Here is a 26,444-nt window from a genome sequence, read left to right on the forward strand (position 1 = left end):
TGGGGCAGTGCAAAAGGGCCATTTGTTGCATCGAGTAAAATGGATTGCACTGCCAGAAAAAGACATTCTCCCTGATATCTCAAAATAATTGTATTTGGGATAATCAAGAGTACACTTCCAGGATCTCAGTTCCTAGTTTGGCCCAACCTAAAACCAATTCTAATCAGATTTATCAATATAAAAAGAGTCAAACATTGCCTAAGTCGATTCAAGAATGCAACTCTCTATTTAGTACCAGAACAAAAATGGGACATTTTGCTTTGCAGATAGGTAAATAAAGTCAGTTTCATACATTCAACAAGGTGCTTATTGCTGATATTTCATCTAATTTTTAAAAATTCCCCTGAATGCTCTCAGATTGTTCTGCAGTATTAAAAAATGCAATTTGTTTAAGAGGGTGATCAGAATGGAATATTTATTATCTAATGGTTTATGAATATTCTAATCTAATCATCTTCTTAAATATATTGCATTTATCATCTAATGATTTATAAGGGCCCCCTGGTGGTGAACTGGGTTAAACCGCTGAGTTGCTGACTTGCTGTCCAAAAGGTTGGCGGTTCGAATATTGGGGGGGGGGGGGGGGGTGGAGTGAGCTCCCGCTGTTAGCCCCAACTTCTGCCAACCTAGCAGTTTGAAAACATGTAAATGTGATTAGATCAATAGGTTGAGCTTTGGCGGGAAGGTAACAGCGCTCCTTGCAATCATGCCAACCACATGACCTTGGAGGTGTCTACGGACAACACAGGCTCTTTGGCTTAGAAATTGAAAGGAGCACCCCAAGAGTCAGACACGACTAGACTTAATTCCTAATCAATAAGTTATAAGTATCAATGTTTTCTCCTAATTTAAGGAGAAGGAGAATCCTCTCTTCTCCATGCTTACCGTCTCCTCTTTACTGCCTAACTTCTCAAACCTTTCATCTCCCTTTTTGTTTTTTTACCACACTCCCCAACTCTCTGCTGAGAACTTGTCAAGCATTCTGCTCTGCATTCTCAGAGGTCTCTCTGGACAACCTCCTGCATCACAGACATGCCGGTAGCCAGGCAGCTCTTAGTGGTGCTCTTTGAACAGTTGATCCTGCTGCTGTGATCAAAGGAAGTAAATGCAGAAGATGAAGTGGTGGGTGAATGGAATTAAGGAAGTAAAATTAACAAAAAGAAAGAGAAAGTGGTAGTGATGTACGCATCTGTGTGCATGTTGGGGGCGGGTAGGGAAGAAACATACAATAGCAGTAGTGAATAATAAATTAATGCCTTACCTGGGGTGGGGTACCATTAATAATTGTATTTGTTAATTTAATTCTTTGAACTAATCAGCTGATTTCTATTAATTAATTAAAAGACAACCACTGAGAAAGAAATGCATAAATCCAGTGTTCTACTATGTTCTTCTATGGAAATGAAAACCCACTCTGGAATATTTCCCAACTCTGTAAATTACATTTTCAAGGTATATGAATTGCTGCATGAGCAGTTTCCCCTCCTCTTTCAGCTGGTGGAAGTATTGGAGGGAAAGTTTGACACAATACAATATTGCTGTAAAATAAATCAATGAATTACTGAAAAGAGGAAATAGTTACCATATAAAATCCTACAACCCATAAACAATTACCTAAGATTACAATGACCTTCACTTTAAGCACAGTTCACCAGTGGATTAGTTTATCATTTTTGTTTTGTTAGAAACTTTGCCATCATGGAAGATGAAAGTATTGGACCTGATCCCATTTACATTAACTTTTTAAGTGGTCAACCTAAAAAAGGGGGACCCTGGTAAGGAATTGTGAAGTGGAGTTCCAAAACTCTGGTCCAACTCAGGGTTCAGCATGTCTTCCAGACAGTAGGATAATAGCTAAGTCACTGGTCCTTGCTATATGGGAACAATTTTGCTTCTAATCCCATTGTTAATGTGCAACACAGTCTGACATGGTGAATTGGTCAGGTTTCAAGCTGTCCAATGATAGGTTCCTCGTTCTCTAGCATCTCAAAATAGTAGGTAAGCTAGAGTCTGTAAAGTTTTTGGATGTATGCCAGTGCTGGTTGTGTGAGGCTACTGCTACTGAAATAGGAACAGCAGAGGAAAATAACTATACCCTCAAAATAGTATTGCTGTGACTGAAGGTCCCTACTCTTTATTTTGTTCATTCATTGTCTTTCAGTATATGAAAACTCATGGGAGGCCAATTATAAACATTATATACACCACCTCTCCTGCCTCTGCCATTTGGCAAGATGAAAGATTGAGTATCATTCTGTTTCAAGCTAAATGCAAAATTCAAGGAAGCATTTGACATGTAACAGGATCAGCCTTTTGCCACAGTATTTCTAGATGAATGGTATGCTTATCCCCAGCACCCCTCCACACTTCCTGATTCTGCAGGTGCCTGATTCTGACATCAGCAGATGTGTCCAGACAGAAGGGGACATTGAATGGTCATGCAGGTATCTTTGTCAATGTACACAATCAAGAAGAAAGGGGAAGACCACATCCTTTTTCCTTTTGGCCTCATTGGTGCTTTGTTCTGATGTCAATAGAGATGTCTGTGATCGTCAGGAGGCTCTCATAAGACTCTGTGACTAGCCTTTCCCTGTGTTGATGTGCACAGGGATCTTAGTATCATAGAGTTGGAAGAGACCACAAGAGCCATCCACTCCAACCCCCCGCCTTACAAGAACACACAATCAAAGCACTCCTGGCAGACAGCTACCCAGCCTCTGTTTAAAAGAAACATCCAGTGAAGGAGACTCCACCACATTTCAAGGCAGCATATTCCACTGCCACACAGCTCTTACCATCAGGAATGTCTTCCTAAAGTTTAGGGAGAATTTCTTTTCATGCAGTTTGAATCCATTTCTCTGTGTTCTAATCTGTAGAGCAGCAGATACCGAAGTTGCCCCCTCCTCAATGTGACATCTTTTCAAATACTTATGATCTCATCACATTGGGGGTGTTATGGACCCCTTTTCCTCATCTGGATGAGCGCCATGAAACCCCATTCCTCCCGACACAGAGGGGAAGCATCACAAAATGCTTCTTCTGCCATGACAGAAAGGAAAGTGTGTTTTGGGTAGCTCTAATGAAGCTACTTGAATTTTTTTGCCCTTTCACCTGTCTGATGGGGGAAAGGGCAATGAGGCAACACAGCAATGCATGTTGCCACCGTTTTGCCCATCTGACGGGGGCAGGGCACCAACACGCCTTCTCTCATCCCCACCATGTGATGGGGGAAGGAGGGAGGCTGTGCTGGGCAACACAAGGACCACACATGCTTGCTGCTTCACCAGCAACTGACAGAGAAATGGAACAGCCCCAGGGGCCGTGTGAAGAGGTCCTCAAATATGGCTCTCATGTCCCTTTCTCAGCCTTCTTTTTCTTAAGCTAATCATACCCAGACTAGACTTCTAAACCTTTAATAATTAGATCACCCTTCTCTGGACACGTTCTAGCTTATCAATATCCTTCTTGAATTGTGGTGTCCAGAACTAGACATAGGGTGATGGGATCATGTCTTGTCTAGACAGTGGACCAGGCCAAATCCAATCCAGCTCTCCAGACTGCCACAAGGCCTCAGGATACTCTAATGTTTCCGGCATACTCTGGAGTATCCCCTGACTTTGCCCAAAGCAGGATAAAGTCAGTTTAAAGGTTAACATCATTATAAGTAGCATTGTGTTGTGAAAATAGCCATCCTTTTTGCGGTGAAACTGCAGTTTTTGGCTCATGCAGATAAGTCCTCAGATTGCTAGCCGCCCTTTTATTCATTTCTCCAATGCACTTTTGCTTTATTCCCCTGAATTCATGCACATTCAGCTTTGGGGAAAGATATAAACAAGAATAGCAGATAACCAACAAGGGAAAAGCTGATGGAAATGTGTTCTGCTCTACATTCTGGAAGAGCAGAATGACATATCAAATAAGGCTTTTCCTCATCCTAAAACAGATGGGTCCTATTTTACTCCCACAAAGCTCTGGGTCACTGTAGAGGGTAATGGATAGATTTTCTCTTCCTGTGATAAAACCGAAAAGAATCCTTTGATTCATAAATACTGATATCTAAAGAATGAGAACTTGAAGAGGGTATTTCAGAGGAGAAGATAATTAAAGATCCTATCTGCTAGAGTTTTAGTTCCCTTACAGAGATGCTTTTATTGAATTATTAGAAGCTTCTGGATTATCCTAAACAATAACCTTTCTGATGCAGAACATTTTGAGTGCTTATTCTTAATTATGGATAGCTGCACCACCGAACAGTTCTATTAAAACGGGGAGAAAGTCATCAAACTCTATTGGCCTTTTGTTGGTTGGGACACTTATCCAATCTTTTTCAACAATTGTCTATAGATTGCTCCTTCTCAGGACTCATTCTCAACTTTGTTGTGCAGTCATATGACCTTATAGCATGGGACAGGGGAGTAGTGTCATGAAATCATGATGTTTAGTCCTGTGGCATTGAAAATTACTATATCCTAATATTAATTACTTTTCACATGTCATCTGCATTTCCTGGTTTCTCCATTACTAACCATTTTCATCCATATCCCAGAAATGAGTGGAATACTTCCCCTCCCCCACCCTCCTTTTTCTTAAAAAGGGTCTTCAACATTGTCAGGGATCCAACTCTTGTGGTATCAAGATTTGAAAATATTGATCTAAGAAAAATACTGTTCTACTAAAGTAGTGATATTTCTTAGTTTTAAATGTAAAAAATGTGATTACATTATGGAAGAGTACAAGGAACCCACAGCTGGATAGGAGGCCACCCACAGGACAGCCCATTTGCCCACATCATACATTCGTTTCAATGTGACTGATTCTGACATGTGTTATTTTTAGTTTTGAAATGGAATATCTCATCTCCTGAGTCCAGAAGATGAACTCAGACCATCTTCACCTCCCTCCCTTTTTTGGACTTTTTATGCTGTTTGAATACCAAATTGTGAAAGGAGCACACAGGAAGTTCCCCTGCATCATGAGATAGGCTCTGTCACTTTTCATTGCCTTCATGGTTTAGAACTGTTTTAAAATGGGGGAGGGGGGCTGGGATAAGGTCTAAAGAGATAGAAAGCATAGTGCTAGAAGCCAAGATGGCTGAACTGAGACTGTTGTACTTTGGCCATATCATGAGAAGATATAATTTACTAAAAAATGCTTGGTTAGTGTAGAAAACAATAGTGAAACAGAAAGGCTGGATGGGTGCAAACAAACAAGAAAGCAAAACCTCTAGGTCTTTAAACCATAGAGGGGGATTGATGATAGGGCTACTTGGAGGTTCCCCTAAGAACAACACATTGCTAGGATAGAGAATAAATAGTTTATGGTCAAGACTTTACAGATCAGACACCATCTCTGTTATTTACAATGGAAAAAGTCCCAGGTTGAAAAGAAATGTAGTAGTATAAAAGGACGATTTCCCCCCAAGTGTGGTTACAATGCAAAACCGTCCACAGAAAGCTACACATGAGGTCTCCAGGCCTGGGAATGAGGGTTTCTTGTTTCTGCTTTCCATCAAGGACAGAGAAAGAATACAGCCACTGAACCCCACTTCTGCAATCCCAAGCCTTATACCAGGGGTCCTCAATATTTTTAAACAGGGGGCCAGGTCACAGTCCCTCAAACTGTTGGAGGGCCAGATTATAATTTGAAAAAAATGTGAAAGAATTCCAATGCACACTGCACATATCTTATTTGTAGTGCAAAAACACTTTAAAACAATACAACAATTAAAATGAATAACAATTTCAACAGATATAAACTTATTAGTATTTCAATGGGAAGTGTGGAGCTGCTTTTGGCTGATGAAATAGGATTGTTGTTGTTGTGTGCTTTCAAGTTGTCTCAGACTTAGGCTGACTCTGAACCAGGGCTGGGTAAATGACCTTCAAGGGTCGTATCCGGCCTTATACCATCACTCCAGAACCCTCCAATTGATGTGTTTTTGCTCAACAACCACCAAAATGCATGGAAAAGGCAGTTTTGCTTCCTCTGTCTCTCCTTGAAAATGGATGTTTGTGGTGCAATTAGGTGAAATAAGGGACAGAATTCATATTCCGTTAAGGGAGTTTCACCAGGCATAAGTAACAACTACTAGTTGGTTTCCACACAATCAACACTGGCTGAAATTCTACTTCTACATGACTGTTAAAGGATCAATGGTAATACCAGCTGCAAAATGGCTGAAAGTGATGACCAGGAGTGATGTAATGCCATTCTTGATGTACCAGTGTAGTCTCTGGCAGGATACTTTGCCCAGCTGTGTTCCTAAACAAGCTTGCTCTCCTTGTACCAGAAATTACCAAACCAACAGGTATGAAAATGGTAAGCTATATGACACATATTTAGTTTAGTTTGTCCATTGGGATTCTTTAAAAATATGCTCCATAGTATATCAATAACACCAAATAAGACCCTCAAAGAAGACATTCTTTGTTGGTGCTGTATTTCTAAATCTCACAAATAGGCATCACTCCCTGTAATTTTTATTTCCTTTTAGGATTCCTTTCTTCCTGTATCTTTGCTGTTGAGTTCATTCAATCATTTCTGACTTACTGCAACCCAATGAGTTTCCATGGCAAAACAGAAACTTGAACTCTGGTCTGAAGAGCCATAGTTCAATGTTCAAGTCAGTACGCCACACTTCCCACTTATATAGGTTTATTTAGGGACATATAGATGAAGCTATAAATTAGAACCTTAAAACATTGTTTTGGGGGGGATTATTACTCCCAGTATCCCCTTCAGTCATTACCATGCTGGCTAGAGGATTCTGGGAGTTGTAATCAACAAGCAATGTTTCTAAGTGCTTGTATAGATATAGACAATGTGTATCTAAAATATAAATTAAAAGACTTGCACATTTCCAATTTAGAAGATGGAGGAAAGGACAGATATATATCTCATGACTCAAGCATTAAGGCTAAGAGTCAGTGACAAAACAAAAAAGATTAATCCAATTACAAAAGCTGTACTCCTTCAAGATATCCCCCAAACATATAAACCAAATTGACATTTTCTTGATGAACCACCAATGAGTATCACTAAGTCTGAAATGGCATAATTTGGCAGAGCACCAAATGTACTCAACACAGGGTTTCAGGGTGAATAAGATGGGAGCTGTAAATCTAAAGTACTTAATTTAGCAGATAAAAGAAGATTTTGCCATTTAGTCCTCTAAACTGGACTACTTAAATCCAAATTCCATCTCCTGTGAGTAACATCTGTGGGCAGGGATCTTTCTTGTAAAATAAAATAAAATTCTGTTCTACAGTTATTGCTGATTCCCATTTAACCCTTTACACTTATTCTATCATGCTCAGTCTCCTCTTCTTTCATGTCAATTACCAATAGCGGCTTATCTTGGTAGTATGTGTTTGTCTTTTTAAAAAAACACACATAATGTTTTGTTTTGGCCCATTCAGTGGGCTACAGGAGGGCTGTGTGCTGACAATATCTGTTTCTGGACTTTTGCATTGTTTCTCTCTATTTCTTTTGGATAAGAAACTTTAAAAATTTTAAAAAATAAAGGGGGAAAAGTACTATCGTTAATTCTGTACAGTGTGGAGCACAGCTGACTCATCCAGTTAAACACATTGAGAATAAGTTGAATTAAACTAGCTGTTAAGGATCTGATTCATGGACACTTGTCGTCATGTACTTTCCAGAAGTAAATGCTCACATCCTGCCTGTTTAGCAAAGTTTAAAATCACTACGAGGGGGAGCTACACTTTCCCTTTCTGCTACTTATCATATTTTTGTCCTCTTATTTTTCTAAAATCATCAGAAGACGCCTGATACTGTGTAATTTGTGTTTGTATAGCATATTTCCCTGGTTACGAGGGATCTGTAAACTCCTAACAGTTGTGGGTCCATGGACAGTAATAGAGTGTTGTTGTTGTTGTAAGCTCATCAGATCAGCCCCCATACCATGTGATTCCATAGCATTAAGCCATGACAATTAAAAGTGCTGTCAAACTGCATTAATACTTCAGTTTAGATGCACTCTTGGGCAACACAGGTAAGAAATGTGGTCTTTTTTCTAGGTAAACAAGTTGATGATATGGATTTATTAAGGAAGCATCACTTAATATGGAGGGTTTGATTACATTTAAAGGAATAGCATCACTTAAGAATTGGCAGATATCACTAGAAACAACGGGGATGAGCAGCAGATAAGAAACTGAAAGTTTGCACACACTCTCATGTTTGTGACAGAGTTTGAGGGCTGATGAAGAACAGAAGAAATGATCCCAAACTCACATTCCTAAAGCCTGGTTATAGGCTGGCCAAGGAACTCCAACCTCATACCTTCTCATGAACATCAAAAAAATGCAGAACAACAATGATAGCATGAATATAGTAGGAATATTTAGTCGCATTAGGGATTATTTTTCATCCTAATCTGAGATGGATATGATTTCAGAAGGAGATGTCTCTGTAATTGGAGGTATTAAGAGTGCAAGTTAAATACTTTATTGATTTATCACGAAGTGCTGACAAACTTGAGGATTCACTCAACTCCTACTCAGGAGAAAAAGATGAGAAAAAATGTTAACAATTTCAGCATTGTTTTTCTTTAACAGCCCCCCTCCCATTTTCTTGTGCTCCGCTTTGATCTTTAGGATGGGCCAACCATTTTTCAAATAGGCCAATAGAGAAATGTCAATTCATTTTGACCACCGTATTTTGGCAGGTGTGTAACTTTTCATATTCAATAACTCTTTAACAGATTTCTGCTTTTCAGTATCGACCTGACAATGTTCTGTCTCCTTTCTCTTTCAAGCAGAACTCCTCAACCACAACAGGTGAGGTGCACAAATAAGCTGGTTTTTAAAATAACGGCTATGTCTAAAGTCACAGTGCCTTCTGTCTCCTTTTACTTTATTGACCATGCAGGACTATTTTTCTATCCCCATAAATCTTACAGAAAAGCTTGTAACATTCCATTACTATTGTACTTGAATAGAGTGTATTTAGTGATCCAGAAAGTTTGTCATTGTATATGCGGTACAGTTCCTCTAACTCTTATCTATCTACCTGTTCCTGCTCACAAAAGGGTATTTTGCTGACTTCAGCAATGATAAATATTTCATCGTATTTTATTCCTGCACAATAAATTCCCACTCAGTGAAATTAGTTCCTATAATTAGGTCTTTGAACAAAGCTGAGGTGTACTAAATTGCAATTGGATGGTACCAGGATATCAAGAAAAGAAAGATTCAGTGGGCAATAAAAAGTAGGCATAGAGTTGGAGAAAAGTAATGTTCCCAACTATGAAAATAAAAAATTAAAACAATAGCTGTGGTGTGATGGTTTGTGCATTGGGTTATGGTTTTGAAGACTAAGATTTGAATCCTGCCTTTGCAATGGAAACTCATTGAGTGACCTTGGGTAAGGCCAAAATATCACTGAACACACCTTGCCAAGACAACCCTATAATGAGTTTTGCTTATAGGCCCTATAAGGTACTGTTGGGGGTGCATTATCATGAGGCATCCAAACTATTCTAGGGTTTAATCCAGAATAAACATTGAAATCTAGGTTTATTTCAGGTTAAAAAGATATCAGGAAGGTACACATTTTTCCAGGTATGAGGTGTGTGCGGACTGCCTCTTAGGACTGACATGCACAATCCCGAGTGCCATTCCACAGCCATTCCACTTCTGTGGGTCAAGCAGTGTAATCCTCCCCTCTCTGGCCCCCTTTAGAATTAAAAAAACAAAGAAAAGTCTATTAACCAAGGCTGGAAGCTTCTGTTTTCTTTATGGAAAATCTTTCAAATATTCAACTTGGCTACCATGCACCCTCTTATCACCTCATAGGGCTTGGGATCCAGACCTTTTACAATTTTGCTCACCCTGCTCTGGTCATGTTCCAGCTTGTCAATATCCTTGACCTGTGGCTCAATATTCCACGTGGGGTCTGACCAAAGCAGAATAAAGTAGTATTATTACTTCCCTCTATCTAGACATAATACTCCTATTGATGTAGCCAAGAATCATATTTACTTTTTAGGTGCTACTAACAAGCAAATATGGAAGGTGGCAGGAAGAAAGAATGTTAGAAATTTATTTTTAAATGTATTTTATTGTGTGTGGAAACAAACTTAAGGAGATGAAATAAGCTTTTGGGAAATACGTGTGAAAGTTATTTAGACAGATAGAACCCAAATCTTTCTATGTTTGATCCACCTATGTCCCATTAAATACTTCTACATACCATACATTACATATAGAAATGCAGTCTGTGTAGTCTCTGCTACCATGCAGAAGGGTTTTAGATGTTTTGCCACATTATAATTAATGGTTAATAGCTAACCAAGTGGCACAGAAATAATATGTTTGTATGTAGTGGAAACTAAAATGTTGGTCTGGCAACTCAAGGCAGGGAATTTCCCTTTTACCAACTTATTTGTAGTGTTCTCATAACTATGAGGATGAGACATGGATCGGCCTGTGAGGACTGATTTCCTTTGTTGACTGTAGCACTATATAGCCCAGGCCTGCAATTTTTAACTAATTTCATTCTTCAGGGAAACAACACATAATTTTAACAATTTTCATCTTCAGGCGAGGAAGTCTTTGAAAGCTGGGCAATTTTCCTGATGAGATTTTGATGAGGAGAATGCTGGACTGATAAGAGTCTTCCCAGTTCTGCATGAACTCTGCATGTGGTATTTTGCAAAGAAGACAGCATTCTCTGCATAGGAAGCAGTATGTTCTGATCAGAAGTGCACTATTTTTCAGTACTCAAAACCACTAGGTAGAAATTTTGTGCATCTCAAGTCCAAAACTGTCTTGATTCTTGTGACTCTAGAGCTGTCTGTCTCAGGGCTTTCTGAAACACACTGGTCAAAGATTTTTCAAGTATTCTTTCCTAATATAATCCTGGGAGCTCATTTTCCAAAGGCATCACCATGGGATGGCACAGGACCATTACATAACCACAAGGATCAGGAGTGTTATCCCCAGGACTGTCCACGCATCTGCAAAAGTTGGACCCATACATGTTATGAGTAAAAAATGGTAATTACTATAACCATTTCATATGGCAATTTTCTCAATACCTTCACATAATTCTTTTCTTTTATTAAAAAAAAGAAAAGACATCTATTATAACCAAAAACTACAGTCGACTTTGTAGACCTATGGGACATTACATTTCTCAGCTGATAATATCAGTTCTAGAATCAGCTCAGGACCAGGTTTAAGACATACTGGATTTAAGAAGCCAAACAGCATTTTCCCCACCATGGCACTACATTTCTGTGATGGTGGGACTGGGTGTTCTTGTAAGGCAAGAGGCTATGCTGATAATAGCAGTGCTGCTGGTAGGGTCCCCAAATGAGATAGGCTTTTGGTGAGGAGCCAGACTAAATGTGCCAAACAGTTACTGAGCAGCAGCCATACAACTCTGGACTGAAGCCAGGGGCATTTTCAGAGTAGAATGAAAAAGATGCTGTTTATAGCCTCATTAGATAGGTGATTTTAGCCTCCTAGGATACTTTCACCCCATCTGGGGAACAGAGACTGACACTGAACATCACATGACGTTGTGTGACATCTGATATAGGCCACACCTCCAACTAGGATGAAAGCATCCCCTGGATATCACTACAATGACTATGCTTTCCCAATGTGATGGGGAATGTATCACCAAGAGGAAGTGGCACACGGGTTACAGATTTGCCCCGCTGCTCCCTCTCTCCTCCCAAATGCCCAGTGAAGTGGAACACTTCACCAGAGCTTGTTGATGAGGTCCTTAGTCAAAATAGAAAGTAGTGTCTTAATGGATGACAGAAGAAACTCTTCAAGCAGTTAAGAATAGATGAAAATTGAATGTATCACATATCACGGACTATACTTGGAGGAAGGTGTGAAAATTGAAGGAAGCACCACATGCAGTTTAAGATGCAGATGACACCAGACTGCTAGCAGAAAATAGAAAATATTTGGAGTTGATTATTGAAGAAAGTCAAGGAAAATGTGCAGTCAGTTTTACATTTGAACATTAAGAAAACAAAAAATAATGGCCATAGATTATTTACATAATTTTAAAGATTTATTGTACTTTGACTCAGTAAAAAAAGGAGAAAGCAATCAAGAAATTAGAAGAAGACTAGGACTTGGAAGGGAAACTATAAGGAACTAGACATGATCTTGATGTGTAAAGATATATCATTGAATGCCAAAGTCAGGATTGCCCTTGCCATGATAATTCTTATTTCTATGCTTATAGGCGTGAAAGCTGGAGGGTAAATAGAGCTGATAGGGACAGAATCACCCCATTGGAGATGGGTTGCAGCTCCTCAAGACTAACAAACAGACCAAAAATGGCTTCCAAAGCAAATCAGTTCTAAGCTCTCTTAGGAAGACAGATGATAAAACAGAGGCTATCATACTTTGGACACATCATGAGGTGATATGACTCACTAGAAAAGATAATAATTCTTGGTAAGGTAGAGAGTGGTAGGAAAAAGAAGAAGACCACATTGCAGATGGATAGGCTCAGTCCTGAGTTTGCAAGACTGAGCAGGGCTATTGGTGGCAGGGTAAATTGGAGATCATTCCGTTTATAAGGTTACCATAAGTGGAAGTTAACAGTAATTAACATCAACAATGACATGAAACATACTGCCAAAATAGTATATTATTCTGACAAAACAGTATTCTTTTTATTTTTGTATTTACAAGCATGTCATAAAATCAGGCATTTTACCATAGTTCACTTAGGTTCATCAGAAATCTGGGGCTAAACCAATCACAGAGTTGAGAACTTATTTTCTTTTTCTTTTTCAAGCAAACTACTTCTATATCATGATTTCCATTTACTCACTGCATATACCCTTCAAATATGTGCAAACCTTTAATAGGATCAGTACATGATAAAGACAAATCATTTTCAAAAAAGGTGTTATGGTATTGGTAAAAATGGGGAAAATGTTAGTCAAGAAAGTGAAAAAAGCATAACGTATGTACAGAATATTGTGTTGTGAGCAAGGCATGAGGGAAAAGTCAAAGACGGTTCATTATTTCAGTAAGTCGCACCATCTAAAATGTGTCACTGTTTGTGACAGCAGATTCAAGTGCTCTGACAATCTTCTCAAAAGAAGAAGACAGGATGTGAGAGTTGAGTTTGTATCAAATGTTTTAAAAAATCGAACTACAGAGGCATCATTAAAATGAGGCTCTTCATGTGGTTGCATAATGGATGTAAAACACACTACCCTATCTCATTTGAAATTTAAATGCACGGAATGACAAAGAAATGCCAATTACTTTTGTACAATAGTCATCTGCACTGCAGAGTCAAAATGGACATTTGCACAGTCCTTTGCATTCAAGGAGTTCCTTTGATTCATTCAACATGAATCTGATTACAAAGCTAGGCAAATTAATACAATTTATCATAATTTGTCAAATTTGGGGAGTGTGCAGCATTCAAATAAATGGATATTTGTGATTACATGAGCTGTCTTTATTACATAAGGTTAAAAGTTTTACATAGTGCTATGTGGGAGGCAATGCAATTTATTCAGAGTAGAAGGTCTTACAGAAAATCAGCAGTTGGATACTTAGGAATGCGGCCATTTTCATAAATTGGAAAAGCATTGTACATATCATCAATACATATCAGCTCCCTAAAATTGGGGTTTAATTTTTTACAAAACTATATCCTATGCTAATATTACACATTTCAAACATTATTTTTTTCATATACCACTCAGTTACCATATCATTTCCATTGTACTTTTATAGCGATCTTTCCAGAGCTTGAAGGTACTGCCTTCTGGATTGTAACTCCCAGAATTCACATTCAACGTTGGGTATTTGGTGACACAGAGTCCCAAAAGCAAATATTCTGAGCTCTCTTCTTTCTGCCAAGTTCTTTCTAGAATCACAGCAATATCTCTCTCCTAGGACCAGAATAATGTTGTTTATAGTGAACAAGAAGCTATTATTCATTGCCCAGGGGAGATCTTAATTTCTACTATGACCTAATAGTTAATTGGTTTCCAACTATACTACATACCCCATCCGTGCCTCATTTTCTTCTGACTAGGCAACCTGGGGCTTTTCAAAGCATAACTGCAATTTATCCCTCAATGCTTTCACATTATCAGCTAGACAATGGCACAGTAAACAGGATCAGATGAGGAACTGCCAGGAAATAATTGGCATCTTTTCACATAATATTTTAAAGGTGTTGTTAATGTAGATCTGCTGAAAACAGGAGATGGCATTCAAAAAGCAAAAGATTACTTGAAACGTTTTGTAAAAGGGCTCACTTTTTAAAGATAACTAAGCAGCAATTGTAGGCCTCCTACGATAGTAAGAAATTTTAGTGCTGCTAGGAATAGGTTGCCAGTTGCATCCTTTCTTGGATTTTAACATTCTAGTTCTCAAGAATTTGAGGATTAATTCATTGTCTTAGCAGAACTGATTTCACTTCAGTTGCATATCCTTCAGCATCAATGGATGAAAACTGCCAAGCAATCACATAGAGCAAAGGTTAAAAAATGAAGGACACACAAGCTAGAAGAAGCTGCAAATGTTTGCTTTTGTCAGATCTTTCAAAGAAAGGCAAGATTTCTGGTTTCTGTTCTCTCCCCATATGAGTTAACTGAGTACCTCATCACATTAACTTCTTGCTCTGTGCTAGGATGGAGCCAGGATGGAGATTGTTGGAGCCCATCCCATGATGCAAGGCTACTTTTGGCAGGGCTCCATCCTGGCTCAGTCCTGGAAGCGTCCTAGGATGGAGCCCTGAGAACTCAGGTAGCTACCCATGTTCTCATAGCGTACAGCGCAGGGGGAAGTTGGGTGGCAACACTTTCCCCCATGTGATCAGGAAGGTGGCAATGCAGAACATGAGATGATGGTTTCCCTTACTGCCCCACGGATTTGCCACCCTGCCCTGTGAATTCTCCTGCTATCACCTGCATTTTAGACCTTAATATGATGAGATCCTGAGTGCAAACTATTTTTAAATAAGGCCCTATCTACATAGACAAATGGGCTGATTTGAAATAACATGAGGGAAGCCCACCTTAATGCAGCCTTGATGGCATTACTCAAAGTTGGGGGGATGGGACGGACGGACTCTGAATTCTGCCACATAATTTGGACTACAGATTTGGGGACCATTCAAAAACTTGGGCCAGTTCCAAAACTGTCCCCACAGGCAACTGTCCCCACTTCCATCCCATGTTTCCCAGGATTAGGTGGTCCAGGGATGGGATGGCAGTTTCCTTCTACCCCATTCTTCATGTCACAGTGGTTTCTGGCTGCAACATGGGCTCTACCTGTCAACTATCACTTGCAGTAACTTTGGCCAGGGTAGCGAGTGTGCTGGAAAGGTAGAGGAGATTCCTCCTCTCCCCTCCTTTCTCCCTTGGTTCCCCATTGTTCAAACTAATGCCACTGCAGATGACAGCAGGCAGGTGGGATCCATATCGTGGCCAAATATTGTAGGGAAAAGTTGCCTGGGATGATTTTGTGGGCTAAAGATTTATGGAGAAGTGTTGATTTGGGGAATTGGGAACTTCTCTGGAAAGGGGGGGGGGGGTTCAAATTTTCAATAGCTAGTTCAATTGGAGAAAACATGTAAAAATGTTTTACAGAAGTTATATAACACCTGAGATAATGGCCAAAATAGATAAAACGTTTTGAGGGGGATGTTGAACGTGCAGGATGCAGAAAGGCTCTTTTTTCCATGTTTGGTGGTACTGCAATATAGTACACATTTTTTGTAAAAGGGTGGTAATAGAAATAAATACTATAATCATCAAAAAGTTAAGAAAAATCCAGAAATGTGCCTATTAGGATATTCGGAAAGAATATTATTGTAGGAGACGAAGAAATTTGCCAGTACAGCTTTGTTGCAGGAAGACTAACAATAGCAACATCTTGGAAGGGGGAAATAGAGTTAACTATTAAAGATTGGAGAGAGAAAGTATTAGAGTATATCCAAATGGCCATGCTTACAAATGGTATTAGAGGAGGACATTTGTAAATAAATAGAGGCTGGCATTTGGCTATTTGGAAAAGAAAACAAAGGTAGATTTCAAAGTAGCCACAAAGGGAATTTCTTAAGATAAGAAATATGGATGGATGCTTTTTAGATATGAGATCCACAGTGAGTAATGTCAGAGGTCATGGGTATAGGTTCATGGGTGTGGGGTAACAGGGGTAGGGGTTTGATAAAATGTGATATGTGTACAGTCATTAATATTTTGTATATGATTTGCATTAGATGGCTGTGTAATGTCTTATTAATATTTTCTTTTTTAATGTATGTTTTTTTTTCATTTACACAACAAAAATAAAAATCTATCTATCTATCTGTCTGTCTATAAAAATCTACTATGCCAACTATCTGATGTCTGGGGAATTGTATTTAAGAGTTTTCCAAATGTATGGTTGACTGCATTATTATGTTTTAAAATTATCATTATTAACACATTCTACAAATATAATAGAGATGCTGCAATATAGATTTATTAACTAGTTAAAAGAGCTGAAGGGAAGTCTCTTGTCGCCATTTTTAAATAACGTTTCCATCTTTATAATTTTAATTTTGGTATGAAGCATGATAGATGGGCTACACTTACTCAAAGTGTGTGCATATAATAACAATAATCTCTATTCAAAATTGGGCAGAATCCACAATGTCTTTGTAGTAAGTGCTTTATTGCTTTTATTAAGAAATTTTAGATCAGTTAGGCAGCAAATTTAGGACCTGAGATTAACAGGAATATTTTGCTGAAAGTGTAGAAGACAGCGTGGGAAGAGAAGTGAAGTCTCTCATTGAATTCCATGGGAATCAGAGATTTTATTTTTCTGTGTAAAATCCAAGAATGTCATCCTAACTGACTATGATTGGCCAGTGTCCAGCTGATTTGACATTGGACTACTGAAATTGTACTGAAACCAAGTGCATATCACCCTAGAGGTGTAGAACATTTTTAAAGATTGTCTTTATCTGGCCTAACCTTGCCATCATTGTGACTGTGTCCTGGTCTAGAAGAGGTTTAGATTGGTAGGACCCATCCCTTCCCCATCTCTTCCCCATCCCTTCTCAACCCACTTTTTGATTTATTTTGACACATTTAAGTCAATAGAGAAGCTATAATTATAAATTAATCTTTCAGCAAATCCCGAGATCAGTTACAAGAAGTTATGCAGATTTGTGGTAATACCCTGGTTAATTTCTCTCTTTCTACAAGTGCCAAGCATGCTGCTGAAGTCCTCATCTGATTAATGGACATGACAGTTGACTACAATGGATGTAGACCAGACATGGGCAAACTTCAGCCATGTAGGTAGGCTGTTTGTAATTGTGGAAGTTGATGTCCAAAACACCTGGAAGGCCAAAGTTTGTCCATGCTTGATGTAGACTGAAGTCCTGTCTAGATGGCACATAAATATTTGTGGTCAACTTTTACACAACAAAAATAAATAAAAAATAAAAAAATCTGTGTAATATGCTTTCTAAGTTGCCCAGTCAAATGAAGAATTAAAAGGAGAGGGAGATAAAGAGACAGACGTCTACTTGAAGATCTCATTATGGAAATATCAAAATAATACAGGATTTTTTTAAAAAAAAAATACTCTACTTTTAACTGCAGTATTTATTTGCTCCTTAAAGTTAATATTGCTGTTAAATGCCAGGTGTTTTGTGGAAAAGCATATTGCAGAAATGCATCATGAATCAAATATATATGCTTTTCACAAATATTCCATTTCATAAACGTTTTTACAATGGAAAACACTGTGGTCAACAGACAAGCCAAATAGGATTCCTTGGGATCTAACAAAACTCCTGGAAGCTACACACACACACAAATATTCATTCATATACACTAGCTGGACCATTTCTTAAACAGGTCTGGCCTCAATGATCAATTACTCATTCACCAACTGTTTAGACTTTGAACTGAGTTTTGCAATGGTAGTTGCTGCAAATACAGCATCTATACTATTTTGTGATATATATTTTTCCGAACACACTAGTCCTACTGCTTCAGATCTGTTTCCAAGTACAATTCAAGAGACAAATAATTACCTATCAAACCCTAAATAGTATGGAGCGAGGATATGTTCACTGTAGCTCCTCCTGCACACACATAGCTCTCAACACTGCAAAGGGATGTTTACTTCTCTGGATAACAATGATTATGAGGTCGTATGAGACATTTGTAAGTCAGATGTTTATAATTCAAGAAGAAGAAAATATAATTAATATCAACTTGCATTCTTGAGAGAAATGATTTAAAAACATTAATATACTCATTGGAAAAGAAATAACAAAAGATGTGCTATCTGGAGTAAGAAATAAAACACTCTATAACTGTTTCAGTCCTGTTTGGGGGGTTTTAGACTGGAAAAAGGGCACACAAACTTATTTTTTTCATTGTCCTGTAGCTGCCACGATCCATTATAAAGGCACAGGAACAGACAATCTTTAAATCCCACTGGAAACATCCTGTTAAACCAGAAAGCATTCAATAGTGGAAAGATGATATTATTTGTTTATAGTTTCTGTGTCTCCCCCACCCCATCTTACCTCAGTAAAGTCTAGAGAGAACCCCTGAAGGATTGTTTTAATTGATAAAATGAATCACAGAGTGTCTTTCTGTATGTGTGTGACCTCAGTTTTATTACTAGTAGTAGTCATAATGACTTCAAATGGACTTGTTGGAGAAAATTCCCCCTGAGACAAAAGGAGATTAAGACTTAGAACTGATTTCTCAGCAGAATGAGAATAAATACAATGTAAGGTACCATTACACATGTGCCTTGCTTAGAAAGGCATGGTTCACTTAACAAGAACATAACTTGGACTCTTTCTACTGTATCAGGAAGAATAACAGAGGTAGAAGGCCATAACTGGTCCAGGAGGCAACCAATGCTCCGGTCTTGATATGGAAGTTTCATCTTAGGGTGGAATCCAGAAAAACCTAAGGATAAACTTCATTTCTGATCTTTTCTATTTAACAGAGCTGTCTATTAGTGTTGAGATAGTTGTCACTTGAAATGAAGGTGAAACCACACACCATTCTTATTAATGAACCCAAGCAGTGCACAGAGCAGAGTGGCACTTGATTCACTTTGCACAAAGAAATAGAGAATAGCTAAAGGCACCCTCCTCCAAAGCCCTTGCCATTCCATTTCTCAAACGCATCTCCTTCTACTTGAAAGAGTGTGCTCGCTCAGCAGTACTTCAGCAGGGAGGAAAAGTGCTTCTCCAACACAGAGCTCATTCAGGTCATGATACATAAAGAAGGCCTGCACATCCTCATATTGATCAGTTTCTCCTAATGGACACTAAAAGCCTGAAACACCCCCCAAACCTCTCACTGGGAGGAATGGTTCAATGGCAATTTATCCGGGAAAGGAAAGCTGCTGTCCACATAAAAGTAACAGGCATTTTTATTTTTTTATTATTTTTTTAAAAAGGCAATCCATCAAGGCATGATCCAGATGCATGGCCCAAAGAGAGCAAAAACAAACAACTGGAAACCATTTGTAATAATGCAGAATAGCCTTTCTCAGTCTGGTGCTAATGGTGCCACTGCCAGGTTTGAAAAAGTCTAGGATAAAGTGTCTTCTCCCACTGCAGTAGTTTCCTTCCCATCTTTTCTTTCTTTTCACGTTTACCATTCATTCAATGATAGTGGCACCATTTATCTCATCACCCCAGAAATATCCGTTTTGCATCTCTTGAGACTAATTCTGTAACAGAGTTGACTTGTTGAGGCTTAGAACACATTTTGGAGGGGAAAGGGCATACATTGTCCAATGTCCATTGAGAAGGTTTTGTTCAATGGGGAAAATATGTCAAAATGTGTTTTTAACCAAAAGGCAAACAAAGAATTGCATATTTGCTTATTTTATATGTACAAACAGAAAAAAATGTACAATCTGGCATAGGACTGAGATAGTACAGGAATGTCAATGAAATTCTGAGAAAAGTAACCAAGATAAGATTGACAGACATTCACATTCTTATCCATAGCCATTTAAGAACTCAATGTACACATGAATTTGGCATTGTTTTTCTAAATGTACATCAATATACACTTCAGATAAAGTTCATTGGCCCTTCTGATGCCCGTTATAGTTGAGGATGTAAATGTAAATAAACAGAAGCTTTACCACTGTTTCTGAACCAAAATATACCCTGCAATGTAATAATGTGTTACTCAGATTTGTATAACGAGTAACAGTAACTTTACTTCAGTTCAAAAGGTCAAACAGAACAGCAATATATATAGCAGTGTCTCTGAATTCTTACAGAAAACAGAGGAATAGACAGTCTTTTTAAACAGTCTTTAAAATATGCTTCATGCCTTAGAAATTATCAGTCTTCAGAGAGTTGGCAGCCATTTCCTTCTTGGCTGTTTCCAGTCAGCACTCTCTTCACTCTCTGAGGATTTTTTTTGTCGTGTCAGGAGTGACTCCTGGTGTGAGAGAATTGGCAGTCTGCAAGGCCCAGGGGATGCCTGGATGATTTGATGTTTTTATCATCCTTGTGGGAGGCTTCTCTCATGTCCCTGCATGAGGAGCTGGAGCTTATAGAGGGAGCTCATCCACCTCTCGAACCTGCGAACTGTCGGTCTTCAGTCCTGCTGGCACAGGGGTTTAACTCACTGCGCCACTAGGGGCTCTCACTCTCTGAGGTGAAATTGGCAGTTAAAACCATTTCTCTCAGCAGCAAGCTAGAGACAGTAGCCAATCAGAATTCACACCTCTCCAGTCAACCCATCACATCATAGTGCCTTTTTACAAATCCCCACACATTAGTCCTGGCAAAATTAGTCACAACTGCCCGTGTTTGTAATATCTTGAATACACTGGTACCATCTATCCATAGATGATCCTGCTGTCTTATGAGTCTACATCATATGTAAATAAGACAAATAGCACCAGATCCCCAGCTCTCTTCCGACCATTGTTCTTTTATTCCTCTTCTCTGTTTTCTTTTTTCTTTTTGTAGCACATTAACAACTCATATGGATCTGGCCTTTAATCACATCATGTTGACTGCAAGGTATATTTAAAAAGGCATTTTTTCAAAAGTTTTCCCCCCTCTCACAAATTTGCTAGACCATGTTAATCTCCAACAAAAACTGGTGCAGACATAGCTCATTGGTCCTTAAACCTATTTTTGTTTCCAAGATATCTTTAGGTTACTCCAACCTCGCATGGCACAATTTCTTTTACAATAAAAAGGCCACACTGACTGTTTAAAGTATAGGAGCACAATGGACAATGTCATCCCATCTTTGTATACCCAGGCTAAGTTAGGCCTGTACAATAAACCTTTTCTCCAAAAAACATGAAGTGACGATTTGATCACTTCTGGTGTTAAAAGCAGTTGAAAGAAGGCCAAAGGCAGGGCAAAGGGACCAATTATAGACTCTTGAGTGCTTTATGAATTATATCAGATGGTTTGAACGGTGGGTTGTTTTTTTTTTTTGATGCAGTGTTTTTGGGAACATATCAGATGAATAGAAGGTGTATACAACAGGGGATTGCAGTAGTCACCAATTTTTTAAAGTTATTGTTAACAGGCATTCCCCAGAGTTTGCGTTTTTCTCCTCCATTCCTTTAGAAAAAAACTACATATTTCATAAAATATTTTTGTTTATACCTTTCTTAATTCTGATTATAAGCATTCTTTGACTTGTTCATGTCCTTCATTATAGATTGTACCTGAGTATTTGCTATACAGTTGTAAATTAATCACCAAGCTTTCATTGGGAAACGTACCTTCCTGACACTTCATATAAGCTTTCTTTTAATGTATTGAACAATCTTCTGTCCGGAAGGTAACCATATTGGACTTTCTGATCAAAACATTGCACTATGCCAATATTGAAACTGAGTTAATTACACTATTTGGATTGAATAATTATTAAACTTTCGTGCATTATCTGATACTGCAACATGGGAAAAAAAGAAAGATAGAAAGAAAGAGGGGGGGGGGGAGAGGGAGAGAGAAAAGAAGAAAAGTAGTAGCTATACAAAGGTAGTATTTTTGAAGGCAAATGCTGCCTTACTACAGCACATGCTTGATTGGCCAGTAGTAAAAAAAAAAAAATCCACTCATAAAGGACTGCTATTACATATCCACTTACCTGAAAAGAATGCCTATTGTACCCAATAGGGGTTACATCTAAATAAACATATTCAACATTGGTCTTGAAGGCTCAAACAAACACTACCATGTAATTTTTCAGAAAATTCATTTCACCCAACCCGTTCATCTTGGACTTAGTGTACTTAGCTTTAAGACTGGGCACTAGAAAATAAACTCAAGATTAATAATAATAATAATAATAATAATAATAATAATTTATTTATCTCCCCAGGGGGCACTCAGAGTGGCTTCCAGGCCCAAAAAAAAAAAAAAGGGGGGGGGGACGTTCAGTGCTTTGGTGATAACCAAACACATGAATTTGTATATCTGATTCCTTGGATACATATCTCTGATGAAGTCAGATTAGTCCTTGGGGATACACATTCCTCTTAATTTCTAGTTTGATCCTTAGACCAAAAAACAAGAAAATGAATAAACATATCAGAAAATGACATGTACTAGTTTTTAATGTAATCAAATGACATTTGAAGGAAGGGGACTCAAAGCCCCAAACACTTACCCTCTAGAACCAGAATCCATTGATACAATGAAGAGAGGCAAACTCACAGCATGGGCTTCCAGCTCCAGTTCTCTCTTACTAAAAGAAATTCAGGAAACAATGTCAGTAATTCTGAAAGCTGTCATTTCTACATCTATGTGCTTTATATAGAATGTTCATGTTAAATGCACATTTGTTATAACATACAACAGTTATAATCTACCTGTACTTTGCACATCTGAAGCTTATGATCAATTATATACAGTTTCATATGGAAATAGTCCCCCAAAGCTAGTAAAAAAAAATAAAATAAAGAAGTACTGGATGTCAGCTAGAAAATAAGGATAATCTGAAAGCATATCTTGGGGGACCTGGTAAAGAAGAAGTCTTAAAAGTCTTTCTACGAGGCTAACACACCATGCTATATCTTGTTTATCCGGATGGAGTGCAAAGAACATGAGAGCATAGGAGGGCCAGCAAAATATCTACATTCCCACTGCAAATGCAGCACTCTAAATCAGTAGTTCCCAACTTTGTTTTTTACCAGTGACTACTTTGACCAGGAAACACTTTGAACAGAGACCACTCTCCAACATTAGTACCAAAAGGGTTACGAATCAGTTTTGGTCAACTTTAGATTCCGTTTGGTTATTTGGAGTGCTCCTTCAGAAAATTGCATTTGATAGACCAAATCAGCTCTAGTTTCTGATACAGTAGTCACCATCTGTGCACCCACAGAAAACCATATTTAATAAGCCTCGGCACTATAAGAGGGGTTTGCAAGACTAGTAGTTCTTGTTGCAATGGTGTAGTAACGTTGAGGCCACAGACCATATTTTAGTTCTTGTGGACCACTGGCGGTCTACAGACCACTGGTTGGAAACCACTGCTCTAGACCCTTCCCAACGTATCTCCAGAAAGGATATACATTTCAATCCATGTGTGGCTTCAAGTCATCAGTCAACATAATGAACCCATGAATTTGTCAGTTCCTTCTTCTGAAGTTGACTATGGTAATGGTCATTTAATGGAAGTGTTCATTTCCTTTCAGATAAATGATGGAAACCTTGTTTCACACATATGACCCTTTTAAAAATGCATGAACCTTCTGCACATAAATGCCATGATAAGCAATCTAGGTCATTGCTCATTTACATGCCACTTATGGTTTAAGAAAAAAAGCATCACAAGTTTGATGTCGATTTGTAGCCTAGGGAAGAGCTAAGGATTGAAGACCAGAAAAATGGAGGAGAAAAATCACTGGCCCAACCTCTGGCTGCCATATATTTTTAACACAAAGGCACATATCATGAGGAACTTTTCATTCACAAACCACAAGGATAATTTATGCATAATCTATACTTTGAGTAAGAGGCCATTATAAGAATTTAATATTGAGAAACAGGATGGTTCTAATTGGCAAGGGGACTAGAAATGCCATATCACCTTATTTGTTGAATTTATGTTTAGAACATGAAATAAGAAATTCAGAATTAAACTCAATGGAAGCAGATATGAAAATGGAGGGAAAGAACATCAACAATTTAAGATATGCAGATGGCATATTACTTGCAGAAAAAAGGAGACAAGAGAGCAATAAGCTGGGCTTTAGGAGGACAAAAGCATGACCAAAAATGATTTACATAACTTTAACATGGGTAACAAAGAACATTAATAATTAAAGCTTTCCTATACTTGGCTCAGTCATTAACCAAAGTTGAAACTGAAGTCAAGAAATCAGAAGAAAACTAAAGCTACACTGTACAATTAATGCAGTTTGACACATCTAACTGCCATGGTACAATGCTATGGAATCATTTGGATTTTAATTTGGTGAGACTCCAGAACTATTTGGCAGAGAAGGCTAAAGATCATGTAAAACCCCAAAGCTCATGATTCCATAGCATTGAGCCATGGCAGTTGCATTAATTTTGCAGTAAAGATGCCTGCTAAGGCTTGGAAAGTCAGCCATGCCAAAAACTAGATATAGGTAATATGCCCAAGCATAAGGTCCATTTGCATACTGATTCAGACTAACATGACTATGTTTTTGAATTCCAACAATGTTGTTATTAGATGGCAACTAACAACAATAAAAATGTAGGAAAATGATAATTCCCACATATGAAAGAAAATTGATTTTGGGCTAGCACTTTAACCCCATCTATCCTTTATCTCACAAAGTTGTTGTAGGGATAACATTTGATGGGCTCATGCACTAAAGAGAAAATTACCACATGCATTTATTCCCAGATTGAAAAAAAAATACCCTATTAAAAATGGCTAACACAATTGTGCTAAAGAAAAGCTTCTGCAGGAAGCCCTTATTAAAAATAGATGCTGCTCTGTTTCACTTCAAGTCCTCCAAATGGTTCTCCCATGTTGCTGTTGAGTTGCTCAGGCAAAAAAGAAGTTGGGAGAAGGACAATAAATCTGTCTTTGCCTTCTCTAGTTTGGCAAGGGGAGGGGTGGGGGAAAATGGCATGGTAGAGTTTCTTGCCTTTGTCTCTTTTGATTGCCTTAAAACTGAATCCCCAATACAGTCAGGTTGCTTCCATTACTCCTCCCCCCCCCCCCCCGGCCCTACACACACATTATTTTTTGGCCAAGCTGCATTCTCATTCTTTTTTCTATCTGTATTTGCACAGATGTAGACATTTTAAGATCAGCAATGCAATTTATCCTATTCCCATTGCAATACCTCAAATAAACAAACTATCTATTTAGCCCTTTCAAAGTATATTCCCTCTATGTATTGTTACAAGGAGAGTTAAAGATTTGTTTGTAACATGCCCCTAACTTTTGCCCTTGCCTTATCCACAAATCATAGCACAATCCATAATTTTGATCTCAAAACCTGCCCTCAAGTTATACATGAGGTCAGCTTGTACACAAGCATACACAATATCTTAGAGAATCAGGAAAGAGGTAAAAAAACATTAAAGATATATAAAAGACTCAAAATTTAAGGCTGCAAAGATACCATCTGCTAGGTAATATTTCCTGGTGCATTTTTTTTTTTAAAAAACTCAATTAGTATTAGTCATTTGCCATTACTTTGCAAGTGGCCAATTAATTATATATTCAGGCCATGCACCAAAACAAAAGAAAATCCGAAAACCACAAAAGAGTGATACCTTTATGGGCCAATGCAAATGCATAAAACACATCATGCAAGCTTTCTAAGCTCCATTAGCTTCTTTCTCATACAATTATGTTAACATTTGATAAGGGACAGTTTTGCAGTTACACCTTGACATTTTGTCTTAGATGTTATTTCTGTTGTTCAGTTGATAGATCCCATATAAGTAGAGGCCATTCCTATGTTTTTGATCATATGGGGCAGTAAATGTTAAATTTCTTTAGCAGCAGTTGAAGTAACTCCTTTTGGTATCCAAGATGTTTCTGCTACAGATTTCTTTCTAAGGCAGGACTCATTGCACTTCTCAAAAAGTCTAAGATATTATTTTTTAAACTTTGTAAACTCTCCAAAAAGAACTTTTAAATGTATATGTCCGTGTGTCAGTGAATTAGTCTTTTGAAATTTGGACTAGAATCAGCAGTGCATTTCTCTTCTTACTGACATGAAATCCAGCAGACCTTACTGCGTTAAAAGGCTAAAAGGAAATGAGGAAATGTTATTCATGACTTCAAATGATATGCATGCTATCATGTTAAAAAAAAATGTTGTCACATTTCCTCTTTCCTTTTTGTTGAGACAAAACTACAAGGAAGTTGTACACAACAGTCTGAAGTTATTTTTCTGTGGTGTCTGTATATTTTCCTAAAACCTGCATTCCAG

At 38.1% G+C, this 26,444-nt stretch overlaps 1 protein-coding gene across 3 annotated transcripts in view; it reads right to left on the reverse strand.

Annotated features, from left to right (window-relative positions):
- LINGO2 (leucine rich repeat and Ig domain containing 2) overlaps positions 1-26,444 on the reverse strand; it is a 785,688-nt gene that overhangs the window by 477,254 nt on the left and 281,990 nt on the right. For all 3 annotated transcript variants that reach the window (XM_060762533.2, XM_060762531.2, XM_060762532.2), the window contains exon 3: positions 22,664-22,741. The gene's annotated coding sequence lies outside the window, so the exon portion shown is untranslated. The remainder of the gene's footprint in view (positions 1-22,663; positions 22,742-26,444) is intronic.

The sequence above is a fragment of the Anolis sagrei genome, chromosome 2 (assembly GCF_037176765.1).
Source record: "Anolis sagrei isolate rAnoSag1 chromosome 2, rAnoSag1.mat, whole genome shotgun sequence".
Lineage (NCBI taxonomy): Eukaryota > Metazoa > Chordata > Lepidosauria > Squamata > Dactyloidae > Anolis > Anolis sagrei.